The sequence below is a fragment of the Notolabrus celidotus genome, chromosome 6 (assembly GCF_009762535.1).
Source record: "Notolabrus celidotus isolate fNotCel1 chromosome 6, fNotCel1.pri, whole genome shotgun sequence".
Taxonomy (NCBI): domain Eukaryota; kingdom Metazoa; phylum Chordata; class Actinopteri; order Labriformes; family Labridae; genus Notolabrus; species Notolabrus celidotus.
In genome coordinates, this window is record NC_048277.1 from 23444936 (window position 1) to 23458456 (window position 13521).

Genomic DNA, 13521 nt, shown 5'->3' on the forward strand with positions numbered 1-13521 from the left:
AAGTGTGACTTTAGACAGAGCTTGTCTTTTTTCCAATCATTAAAACACATCTGTTGAGGGTGTGTTGGGGGTGACTCATCAACCGTCCGCCTCTCGCGTAGACTAAATGAAGTTAAGAAATGGAAGTTGATGTTTCTACTCTTTTTCACTTCCCACATTAGTTTGATTTATAACTGTGAGTCAGGCTGTGTTGCACTAAAAATAACAAAGCAGCAGAAGCAGCACTCGCTGCTCTGTGATTGTATTGATTTTGATAGCCGGCCCCGGCGTTTGTGTGGCTTGGGGCATATTTTATCGAGAGCAGTAAAATAACAAAGGAGATGGGCTGGAAGTTCTCTATGTATACCAATCAGAATTTATAAATTGCTCCATTACCTTTATTTCCCTTGGTTACTCTGGGAACATTAGCAATTATTCTCTCATGGGCTTGGCTCATAAAACTAATAATCTGGTGATTTAGTGCCTTGTGGCATGCTGCACCCAGTCTGGCCCACTCTAATCCATTCATCTTGCCACCTATTAGTTTTATTTTGGAGGGACAAATTGCTTTCCAAGAGAAAATGGGTCAATAGGTGTCCTCTATTAGAAATTGCTAACAATGTAACTGTGTTTTTTCGTCTGTGCATATGTGTTTGGTAGAGTAGCGCAGGCTGATTATCATTCTATTTGCATACCGGGAGGTAGCCTCAATTATCTTTCTTGGACTGCATGACAAATTGCAAATAGCCAAGGTTATATATGCAAACCTTAATTTATTCTGTTTCTTCTCTGCTACTGTGGGTGTGCATTGGTTTGCATGGGTGTGTGCATCTATGTACACCTACATGTGCTGCAAAATGAAGTCACTACAGTCCCCCCCCCTCTTTTTTTTCTTCTTTCAGTGTATGATCATGGAGATGGATGTCAGGGCCAGTGAGCTGAGAGGACTTTTGCTGCATGGTGGCTCCATCCTGCTGTACCATTAGCAGCCCCCCAGGGAGAGAAAGACCTGGAATCAGGAGAGACAGACTCAGATTAGATCATAAATCACCGCCCTGGGGACCCAAGCAAAACAGTGACATCATCACTCTGAGACCCTCTGTCCTGTGATCTGGCTGACTGTGCAGTCCGGCAGCAGTCGCTTACAACTGATATGAGCTGGCAGCAGTCTGTGGCCTAACACATTCCTCCTGAACTGACAGGCTTATTCAACATCTACAGTGGCTATACAGAAAGTATTCAGACCCCTTCACTTTTTCTACATTTTGTTATGTTACAGCCTTATTCCAAAATAAATGAAATTCTTTTTTTTCCTCAACATTCTTCACACAATACTTCATAATGCCAAAGTGAAAATTGCTTTGTAGAAATTTTTGCAAATTAATGAAAAATAAAACACTCAAATAAAGCATGTACATAAGTATTCATACCCTTTACTCAATACTTTGTTGAAGCACCTTTGGCAGTGATTACAGTCTCCAGTCTTCTCAGGTATGATGCTACAAGCTTGGCACACCTGGATTCGAGGAGTTTCTCCCATTCTCCTTGGCACTCAAATTCAATGAGGTTGGATGGGGAGCGTCAGTGCACAGCTATTTTCAGGTCTTTCCAGAGATGTTCAATCAGGTTCAAGTCCGGGCTCTGGCTGGGCCACTCCAGGACTTTCAGAGACTTGTCCTGAAGCCACTCCTTTGTCATCTTGGCTGTGTGCATAGGATTGTTGTCCTGATGGAAGGTGAACCTTTGCCCCAGTCTGAGGTCCAGCGCGTTCTGGAGCAGGTTTTTGTCAAGGATTTCTTTGTAGTTTGCTGCATTCATCTTTCCCTCAATCCTGACTAGTCTCCCAGCTCCTGCCGCTGAAAAACATCCCTACAGCATTATGTTGCCCCCACCATGCTTCACTGTAGGGATGGGTATTGGCCAGGTGATGAACAGTGCCTGATTTTCTCCAGACATTCAGGTCGAAGATTTCAATCTTGGTTTCATCAGACCAGAGAATGTTGTTTCTCATGGTCTGAGAGTCCTTTAGGTGACTATTGGCAAACTTTCATGTGCTTTGTGCCAAGGAGTGGCTTCCGACTGGCCACTTTACCAGAAAGGCCTGATCTGTGGAGTGCTGCAGAGGTGGTTGTCCTTCTGGAATGTTCTCCCATCTCCACAGAGGAATGCTGGAGCTCCGTCAGAGTGACCGTTGGGTTCTTGGTCACCTCCCTGAACAAGGGCCTTCTCCCCAAGTCGCTCTTTTTGGCCGGCCGGCCAGCTCTAGGGAGAGACCTGGTGGTTCCAAACATCTTTCATTATGTATGATGGACACCACTGTGCTCTTTGGGACCTTCAATGCAGCAAAATAAATTCTGTACACTTCCCCAGATCTGTGCCTTGATATAATCCTGTCTCAGAGGTTTACAGACGATTCCTTTGACTTTATGGCTTGGTTTGTGCTCTGACATGCACTGTCAACTGTAGGATCTTATATAGACAGGTGTGTGCCTTTCCAAATCAGGTCCAATCAATTGAATAACAAAATGTAAAAAAAGTGAAGGGGTATATGAATACTTTCTGTATACCCACTGCATATCACCTCAGCACATTTGTCATTTCAGTGACTTCATCTGTTTATTTATTCCATTCAGCAAAGTTTATTTTCTATGAAGAAATAAACCAGCCCTATATTAAGGTATACATTAGGAACATTAGACATGCATGTATGTGACTGATAGAAACACACACACACACACACACACACACACACACACACACACACACACACACACACACAAACACACACACACGCACGTACGCACGCACACACACACACACACACACACACACACACACACACACACACTCACACTCACACACACACACACACACACACACACACACACACACACACACACACACACACACACACACATTCTCATGTTGTCACAGTACAAGTCCTGCAGTGTTCCTGCTGCTGGCTGTGAAGTAAATTTGTGTTAGGCCCACTGTGAAGTCAGGTCTGTAATAAGGCTTGTAGGTCCCTCCCTCACACACACACAGTCACACAGACACACACACACACACACACACACACACACACACACACACACACACACACACACACACACACACACACACACACACACACACACACACACACACACACATTCAGAGGTCTGTGGTCACACAGCTGGCCCCGGCTGGCCAACCACTCCAACCTCACCACTTCCCCTCTCTGGGTGGGATGACAGACACAGGGACCAGGGAGGGGAGAAAGAAGGGGGGTGGCCCTTGGTTGCCTTCCAGATGTGGCCTGTCCGTCTGTCTGTCTGGAATGTGCTGTGCATACAGTAGACAAATAGAGAGATGTTAAGACAAACAGGGAGGGTGTGTTTGTGTATCCTAAAATAAACCTCTCACGGTCACACGGCACCTTTGTGGCCCCTGGACCACAGAGACCGTGTCCCACATCAGCTGGTCAGTTCTTCTTCCATCAGCACACACAGCGTCACACAGCTGTAACACAGACGCTTATCCAAAGCGAGGCATGCTGTCCACTATTATCACTATGATGGCACACAGTGTGTAGCTGACAGTGGAAACAAATGCTACGGGCTGAACACTTTGGACTAAATGGAAGTTGACAGTTTTAATTTGGGTCCCTTTGGGGACACTTTAACTGGCTGAGAGGAGCCGTCTCCCACAGTACACTGCAGTCCTGCTTTGTTAGTCCATGAAGGGTGGAGGGGATGCATTTGTCGCATGAGGGGAGTCATCACGGTCCCCCAGCGAGCAGCCTCTGTCCCCAACAGGCTCTGCTGATGTAATCTGCCAGACTTAAACTTACATTTACACAGGATCCACAGATGAGATAAGAGGCCCCAAGGCCGGCTTATCTGCAGCTATCAGAGGAGAGGAGCCGAGCCAACTTTCCCTCTCCTTCTCCCCTTGTGTCCTGCAGCCCTGCTGCTCTGTCAGACTGCTGCAGATTTGTGTAATGACATCAGAGGGAGACTGAGGCCTGGCGACAGTGGCCCAAAGGCGCCCGAATCGTAAACCTAATTGGTGGCTGTCGCAAGTTAACTACATAGCAAATTTCCACATTCTCCCTGTGCTGCTGTAGTATTTGAGTAGCTGTGAGCTGGGAGTAGCTATTTTAAACAGCTTGTATCATTTGTAAGCAGCTTCTGTATATGGCAGGGTTGCATGTTGTAGTGGGGGATTTTTATGTATTCTTAAGTGACACCATGTTGCTTGATGCCTTTATTTCTTCATCAGTACAGTCTGTAACCTTTGCTCAGCATGTTTTATTCTACTCTTTTCCTCATAGTGAGGTCCAGTGAACACAAGGCAAGGTAACAAGGACATAATGAGGGCAATGATGAACACAGTTATAAAGGATCTTTGGCTCTCTTGCCTGAGGATCCATTATAATGATGTGTGGACTGCATTGGTTACACAGCCATAGTCATTGCATGCAACCACACTACCTCTGCCGGAGGGCCCCACTACACCATCACATTCAAAAATACTGTTTGGCTCAGCCAATCAGCCGGCTCCACGGCCCAGGGTTAAGCGGCTTCCCGACCTCAAAGCGAGGGGTCAGTGTGGAGAAAAAACATCACACAAGAGCCACAATTGCAGCCCTCAAACATGAAAAGTCTCTTTTTATTTTTGACAGGCTTCCCACTTTTAATGGCTGGGTCTATGTGCTGCATAAACAAACAGTGAGGCTCGGTCTGCACAGGCAGCCAGCAGCGGTGGCTTTGGTGGTGAGCTGGATTACAGGCTGCGATGGAGCTGTGGTTAAGATGGCACACACTGAGCTCCACTCAGCCTCTGTGACAGTCAATCGAGCTCTCTCCCACTTTCTAACAGCTCGGTGGTGACTGCAACATTTCCAGATGTCAGAGCTGTGGCTTTTGCAGGAGCAGATCCACGCTGTAGGCTCAGTTAGGTGTAAAATATATCCTGCATCTGCTGTTGAATTTATTTCTTTGGTCACTTGATAGACATATATGCATGTTTTAAATCGTGCACCTCATATCTGTGCTTTTTTACCTGCAGGAGAAGATGTGTTGTTCATCATTGGGCAATCTTGAGTAAGTCACTTTTTGAGAAATTTTACAAGTGCATAAAACAAGATGCATAGTCAGGAGTTCTTATACACACAGTTATGTATAACCCCCCTCCTGAGTGTGTTTATGTGTGTGTGTGTGTGTGTGTGTGTGTGTGTGTGTGTGTGTGTGTGTGTGTGTGTGTGTGTGTGTGTGTGTGTGTGTGTGTGTGTGTGTGTGTGTGTGTGTTGCTCTGATGGATCAGCCTGTGTTTTCTCCTCCCATTCCTGCTGCAGCACCTCCTTTTTCCAACACTGCTTGTGACAGTCAGTTTAATTAGTGCCAGCAGGTCCTCCCACTAACTGTAACTTCATTAGCCGCTGTCAACAGGCCAAGCAAGGCTACACATAAACACAGCTCATTATGACTGTGCCCTATCTTTTGTCTCCTCCCTGCTCCAGTATCACACACTATTTATCTCCCACTCTCTCCCCACATATGCATATATAAATCTCACACCATAATGAGGGTCCTCCAGTTTGGATGGATGTGGAGATGTGGGGTCATTTTTCTCTCCCTGTAAGCAGCATGCAAAAAAACCAAACAGGCTTTGTTTCCCATTAAAGGTGGAAACAGCTGCGTGTTTCATGTGGAAATTCTGCTTTTTGTTGTTATTATCCAAACACAACATGTGGTGGTTCATATCAAGAGGGTCTTAATGATGAGACGGGGCTCAGTCATGTTAAAGGATTCATAGTGTAATCCATAACAAAAAAAAATCCATCAGATAATGATTTACTCTCTGACCCATAAATCTAAAGCATATCACATATTAGCTTTACAGCTCACATCAAAATGCATTGATTGCCCATACCTAATCTCCAGCTTCAGAATCAAGGTCTCCTAATATGGATGTGTGATGTTCAGAGGAGCTTTTCTCATTCCTAACTGTGGTTCTGGCAGCATGTCCGTAACATTGTGCCAGTAAATCCAATCTCGGCCTGCAGAGGAGTGATTTATGAAACTGCAAAGGGAAGCTTTCATGACTTCACTTTCTTTTCTTGAGAGCTCTATAAATGACATGTAAATGTGATCATTTGCCTGGTCAATTATCCTCCATCCTTACTCTGTTTGGCTGGCATTGTGCTGCGTTTCAGCACTGTTTGGCTGCTGATAGAGAGATAACCTCAAGCCTTGTTAGATTCCTGACAGGCGCGGCGTGTCAGCCTGTGGTTCTGAAACATCCCTAATCAAAAAATCTCTTGGAGCGAGCCGCTTGATTCTGCAGGGCTGAGCGTCATCAAAGCCTTTCATGTTCTCTGGCTAAAGGGAGAGACAGGGGAGAGGAGAGAGCTTTAGCAGGTACACTGTGCTCTTTGTTTACCCTTTCTCTTACCAATCTGGTGCACAGATGGCCAACAATTATTTCTCTGTGTGCGCATTGCTGCTGGCGAGCCACCAGCTTTTCAGAGATTGGTGTAATCCTTTATTATTTATGATTGTCTGGGATTTTTGGATCAAGATTGAACACAATCTGTTGAATATCTGAGAGGAGTGGGAGGCAGCAGAGCGAAATGAAATGCAAACAAAGAGAGTGGAAATGGAGAAGTCAGGGCATCCATAATGAAGATGTGATGCTCACTGTTAGGAGAGCTGCTCCTGAATCCAGCACACTTTAATCCCATTAACACTGACTAAATATACCATTTGTTTTAAGCTTGCCAGTGGTGGTGTTTATGCTAATAGCCTGGTCGCTGCAGGCGATTTCAGAAGACTTTTGGAGGGCACCAGCTAATAATTAGATTTAATAAGGAAGTCAATTTCTATCCTCATTTGAAATAAAAATAAGAGGCTTAGCCTCTCATAGGACAGGCATTAATTTGTTGATTTGGTCTCGCTTTCTCTCTCAGGGCTTCAAGCTCCAGAATTCTTTAACCCTTTTCTTTCCTTGTTTATGGAACCAAACACATACAGTAATATTCTGGGGACTGCTTACACTGAAACCTATAAGGTGAAACACTCTGATTCCATATGAATAGGCTACTTAAGCTACAAAACCTGCTGATATAGAGGCTTGTGTACTTCACTAAAGCGCTTTTGCTGCTACTTTGTTTATTTTACTTGTCTAGATTTGTGTGAAAACAAATGTTTACATACAATCTGTATGATCGCTGTGTAAAATTTGATTTATTGTTTCAGATTAGACGACTCAACATTATTTACATTTCCAACACTACTTAAATTTTTATAGGTCATCAGTCATGATCCAGCTATATAATACTATATATAACAGTTAAACTGTCGAGGTGTTCGTTTTTCTGCATTGAGTACTTTTACCTCAATTTAACCATGCTGTTAAAACTTAAAGCTCCTGTCAGGGGTTTCTAGCTGGTTGTGAAATGAACACTGATGCCTCTTTATGAGCTGTAAAAGTAAATAAGACCACTAGTAAAAAGATTGACTATTTCTTTATGGGTTTTTTTAAAGCCTGAAACTACTGACGGAGGGTAGGTGTGGATGCAGTGATAAACAACATGGTGCAGAGACCAAGCTGCAACCTCCAGTCTCAAAATATAAAGCGTTAGTGTTATAAACTGCAATTCATTGAGCATCCACTTGAGGCTGGCTGCAGAAACACCGGAAACCACATACACACCAATTCAAAAAAGATGATCTGTGCAGCATTAAAGCTAGGGTTGGTAGTCACGTAAAACATGAATTTGAATGTAGCATGTCCTCAGGACTCCGTCTAACCCAAAGATTACTAGATACTAACAAAGATTAGCTTGATGTTTGCTGTAAATCATTCTGCTTGCTGTTTCTGGTGTGATGACACATGAAAATATCAAACAAGGCTTAAATCTATAGATATTTCTCTAAATAACCAGGTATCTATAATTTAATTTGAAAATGTAAAGGGTGGTGACGACACAGAGACAACTGGAATCACTATATATCTTGTCACACTTTCTCCTTGTTTATCTCGCTCTCCATGGCTAAAGTAAGTTAGTTAGTGAGTTTCTGCACTTCAGGAACTAGAGGTGAAGGGGTGCACTTTGAAATGTTTTCAAAAATATATTTGAAATATTTGTTGGCACGATTTGTTTACCTGACTGTAAATTAAAACGTGAGCTCTCTAATCTGAGCATGACATGTCCGTAATGTTATGTACAACAGCAGGTCCTGGAAGACTTCTGTGGACTTCTAAATTCTCACTGAGGTTTACTCCTGAAAGATTAATGTTGCTGCTAAGAACTGAAGTGGAACCCAAATTCACATGCTTTATCGAATCTATGAATCAATGAATCCACGAATCCATGTATCTCAGATATTCAGAACCGGTTCCAAGTTGGAACCAGTTCTTGATATCCGAGCCTAACTGCTATGCTAGGGTTGCCAAAATCGACACAAATCGAAAGTTGCTCACAGGAGCTTAAAATACCTAAGGGTAACATTTCAATCCGAGACCTCTTGAGAGTGTATTTGAGTGCAGAAATGATACTTTGATTTAGTACAGTGGTTGGAGGAGTGTTCACATCTTTTTCAGTGAAAATAGCAGCAGAAAAATTCAAGAATGAAAGTAAAATCCTTCAGAAGAATCCCCTTTAACTCATTACTTCATATTCGTAACATAGTATTTTTGTATTATCAATGCCACAATGTACAGCAGCAATAGTGGCATTTTACTGTTGTAGCTGGTTCAGGGGAACTTCGTTCAAACACTAAGCACAGTTTAACAGTTTAGTACAGTGGTTTCTGACCTTGGGATCCAGCTCCATCAAAAGGTCACATGATAAGAGGGGATCTGAGGAGTCATAAAATGATAGGAGAGAGGAAAAGAAGACAGAAGAAAGTTATGTCACATAATATGTGCAAACACTTTGAAATGATTTTTTTCTGGCATTTTTGCCCTCATAAGATAAGAAAGCTGAAGAGAGACAGGAAATGTGGGGAGAAGAGAGCAAGGGATGACATGTAGAAGAGGCCTGTGACTGTGAGCCAAACCAGCGACCACTGCAACAAAGACCACAACCTCAGTACACAGGTCACGCTTACACTACTTGGCCAACCAGCACCCTGAAAATTATACTTTATGGTTATTGTAAGGAACTATTTGTTTGTGTTTATTTTGACGTCTCCGGTGAACATTATCTCTTTGTTGATTTTGTTCTGTGCTTGTGTGAGAGTATCCCTCACAAGCCTGCTTTTTTGCAGTCAAATGTATCACTTGTGAATAACACAATGGAAAATGTAAACAAAGGGTGTTCTATTAGTATGCTGTAATCATCTTATCTGACACCTACCCCCCCAGCGGTTAGAGGAATGTTAAATTACCTTATAGAAATGATTAATCTTGTTGCTGATGGTGTTATTTGCTTTTGTAGGTCATAAAGAAGCATTATATTAATTTCAGTCAATTTCACAACCAGTTTAAAACTTCTCACAGAAGCTTTGAAGAATTAATTACATGAAAACGGGAGGAGTTGCTTAAAGTGCTCACGACTTTCAGATATCTGAAATGTGAAAAACGGACCCCACTGAGGTAACAAGCCAAATGTTTGAACATTTCTTCCTGTATTTTATAACAGCTTACAAGTGTTTTTGTGTTAACTGTAATTCTGAAACATTACTCCAGTAAACACTTGAATATAGTGCAAGAAAAGATAGATTTTGTACTATATTTCCCTATATTGTAGAACACTGGATATATATATAAAGTAGTGGCTATTCTGTTAGTCAGTGAAGTACCTGACTACTTGCGTGCTGTGTTGTGGTAGACGTGGAGCTGATATATTCTACAGTATAGAGAGTTGCTGCTGTTCCTCACCCTGCTGACCGGTCGGGCTCTTCTCTGCCGGGCTTGTGAGCCGGGTTCCAGCTGGAGGAGCTCTCTGATCTGCTGTCAGACAGATGGCAGGCTCACTCTCCCCTGCCCTGATAACTTCCTCAGCTCTCTATTATTCTTCTTCTCTACCCAGTCAAGCCTCTTTTTTTCCCCTCTCCCCTTCCCCTCGCTCTGTCTCTCTTTTTCAACTTAATAATGGAATCGAGTGCCCCTCCAGAGCAAGCAGCAATGCCGGCCGCTGGTGGAGGAATCATTTTCAGCGAGCATGTGTCAGTCAGCAGGTATAGGAGCACTTGTGGAGTCAATTTGGCATGGAGGAGTGGAGCTATATTACTGTGTGCCAGGGAATATGAAATGCTCCTCAGTGGGGCAGAAGTGCAGAAACATGGCATATGAGGACAGGAGATTGCAGCTTCAAAGGGAGATATCTTTGATACTACACAGTTCATATTATAATGAAAGAGATGGTTAAAAAGCTCTACTTACCATTTATTATCCTCTATTCATCTCCAAACACTTATTTTGCCCTCTCTACATCTCTGTTTTATGCTAGTGATATAATGTTCACCCTCATGAGACACTTGGCTAACAATTCGCAGACTCTGACCTCGACAGCGGTTGCACTTTTCCTGCATGGGCTGTTACCTTGACAACATATTTTCTTTCGAGACAGTCATGTGAAGTCATTCCCCCGCCATGTGAATGTAATCAGCAACCATAACTGAATTATGGCCTAAAGAATCCTTTTAATCACATTAGCCATTTAGCAAACTGGATTAGAGGAACAAAATCTTTGTTGAGCAGCTCAAGGTCTTCTTAATCAACTGGTACCGCTTGATCCTAAGATCAGTTTAATGCTGGTTCCTTTCAGAGCATTTGTGTCCTGAATTATGAAGCACTTCCAAACAGGGGCGGGGAATTATTCAAAACATACTGTAGCTGAATGTCTGGATGACTGTCTGTAATCTGCGGTTTGTTGTCATAATAGAAACGATGCAGCCATGCATCTGAGCTGAGGGTCTGTTCAATGAGCTCTCACTGCTACAATTCTGAATCTTGATTATTCAGTGTGAAGGGTGTGAGTGAAAAATTAAGTTTAGAGGGGCTACTGTGAGCCCCCATCACCTGTGTGATAAGCTGCTGGTTTTAAGTGGAGTAGAATCCAACTGGCAGACAATCTAGTGCTGTGTGTGCAGAGTGTAGAAGAATAATAACAATAAAAACACAACAACTGTGTGTAGGAGGATAAGGCTGTATGTTTGTTGCTCTGTGTGTTAAAGCAGCTTTTGACATGTGCATATGGTTACACACACAGGAGCCAAAGTAATAAAAAGTGCGCTGAATTAAGCAACAATGATGGACTTTTTAAAATCATCCTGTCAACTTTCTACATAATGAAAATTAGATACCAACTAAATTTCTTAACTTCTATATCAGATGAAATATAAGACTGTTTTTATTTTTTATACCAGCATTTTAAGTTTATAATATTCAGCATGTTGTATAGGGCTGTCAAACCATTATTGTTTTTTTAACTGCTGAATTTCAAAAGTTAATCGTGATAAATAACACGTTTGAATTTTTTTGCATTTAAAAACAGTTTTGAAGTTCACATTAACAATGTAAACCAATTCATACTAGTGTCTCTATTGAGAGTCAAATGACCACTACTTTTATATTTTTTTATTCAAATAAATGCTGCGCTGCTACACAAGTGTGGTCTGAATACATGACTAAGGCTGGCCACACACTAGACCACTTTAGGCCCAATTTAGGGCCTGATTTCCTGTCCCCAATTATCAGGGGGTGTGGCCTGAATCAAGGCTTGTCCTAACCCATTGTCCAAATAATCCTGAAGTATGTGGTGTCAATACTATTTCCTGCTTTCGACGGAGTCAGAGTCTCCCTGACCTGGGCTGGTAAATATCAAACATTTATAATATTTACGATTCCAGGTCAGACTGCTTCCAGCAGCAGTAACAAACCAATGAGAGGAGCAGGCTAAGAAGTGTAATGAACCAGATGTTGTACTTTCACAGGCCACAAACATGGCAGTGAACATCAACACAACTCTGCCAGTAGCCATGTGATAAATTGAAATTCTATTATACTAAAATATTTAGTCTTCTCAGGCAGAATTTCACCTATTCTTCTTCCTGTTTTTGTTTTTCACTGCAAAAGCAATGTATCTAGTGTGTGGCCTGCCTTAGAAGTAGGACACAGCATCAGTTTGTTGCATCCACATGTCTGTGGTGATTTACACACTGCAAAATATTGCTCTGCTGAGCTTTGTGATGCGATTGCCCATCAGTTTGATTGACTACACCATATGCTTAGCTTTTAGTTGGAAGTTCAGACTCAAAGTACTTGAACAATATTTCACATCTGTGCAACACAAAGTGAATATTACTTAAGACATGTCAACTTAGTGCCTAAAAGTTTTTTAAAGAGAAATGTGCCATTTAAAAAGGCAGTCGTGTTGTTATTTTCAATCATGGCAGCAGGAAGCATGAAGATGCTGCGGCAGCACTATGGTGTGCTGAAAGGGACAAAATAGAATGTGATTTTTAAAGAAAAGGACATTTTGGATCATAGTCATGTTGATATGAACATGTTAACAAATGACAGTTTCAAAATGCTTAAAACAACTGTAGCTATTTTTCATTATCTTCTTACTTTACTTTACTGTTTCTACCCATGTACAAACATGATGAAACCTTTATTTTAATTTGGTAGTCCATGGTCTATGAAAAAACATAGGACATACTGGATAATTTTACCTGTACAATAACAATAGAATATTCAGTTCTAATTTGACATGAGAGAGTCTTAATGTAAATTAATGAAGTGGAAATTAACACAATTTCCCCCATGATGCACTTCCTAATTATTTGTGTAACTTAACATATCTAATGTTATCTAACCGACAGGGTTGTAAACTTTTATGACACATGGAATATATTTTGGAGACAACTCCTACTTTGGCATATTTTTGAGGCATAAAACCAATTGACATTAAATCTGATCCTCTAGGAAGAGAGAAAATATTTTATTTAGTTCAGAAACTTAATTTGAAGAAAATATCTTTAGAAAGTTAAAATGAGTATTCATGACAGAAACTGGGAAAAGTGAATCACTCACATGATACAAGAAGCCAGACAACTTTCTGTTGTTCTTTCCAACACAAAACAGTATAAAAAGATCATTCTTTTTTTAATCTGATTACATTTGAAACTTTGATTTAACTGTGTTCTCTGAAGTACTCTTATCCAAGTGTGATCAAAGTCACCTGAGTTCAACACTGGACTGTGAAATTGACTCACATAGAGTAAACTCTCAGCAGTTACAGGCATATTTATTAATCTCTGCACTTTTATTTATCAGTGAGAGACTGTTGATAGAAGAGAATATTCCTTTCAGAGAAGCAATTGGCTCCATGTCCTCCTCAGCCGAGGGTTAAGTACAGCTGCAAATTCCTGCCAAAGACCTCGTCTTTTTATTTTGAGCCACCTTTTATGTCTGCATTTTTCTCCTCAGATAAGGACTTTCATCCTGTTTTCATTGATTACTGTCTGATGACTCATCCTGATTATACAGTGCAGCCAATTCATCTCTCCACCACACACTGTGGGCCCTTTGTTGCTTGGAATGTGT

At 41.7% G+C, this 13521-nt stretch overlaps 1 long non-coding RNA gene across 2 annotated transcripts; it reads right to left on the reverse strand.

The window, feature by feature from the left end:
* Positions 1-761: 761 nt before the first annotated feature.
* On the reverse strand, positions 762-10489 carry LOC117814323. 2 transcript variants are annotated; one of them, XR_004631555.1, is made up of 6 exons: positions 10354-10489; positions 8783-8826; positions 6148-6344; positions 5896-6045; positions 3188-3303; positions 762-988 (listed from the first exon to the last, which is right to left on the reverse strand). It is a non-coding gene; the product is annotated as an uncharacterized LOC117814323 (long non-coding RNA). The 2 variants fall into 2 exon arrangements; XR_004631556.1 differs by lacking the exons at positions 5896-6045; positions 6148-6344.
* Between the last annotated feature and the right edge of the window lie 3032 nt (positions 10490-13521).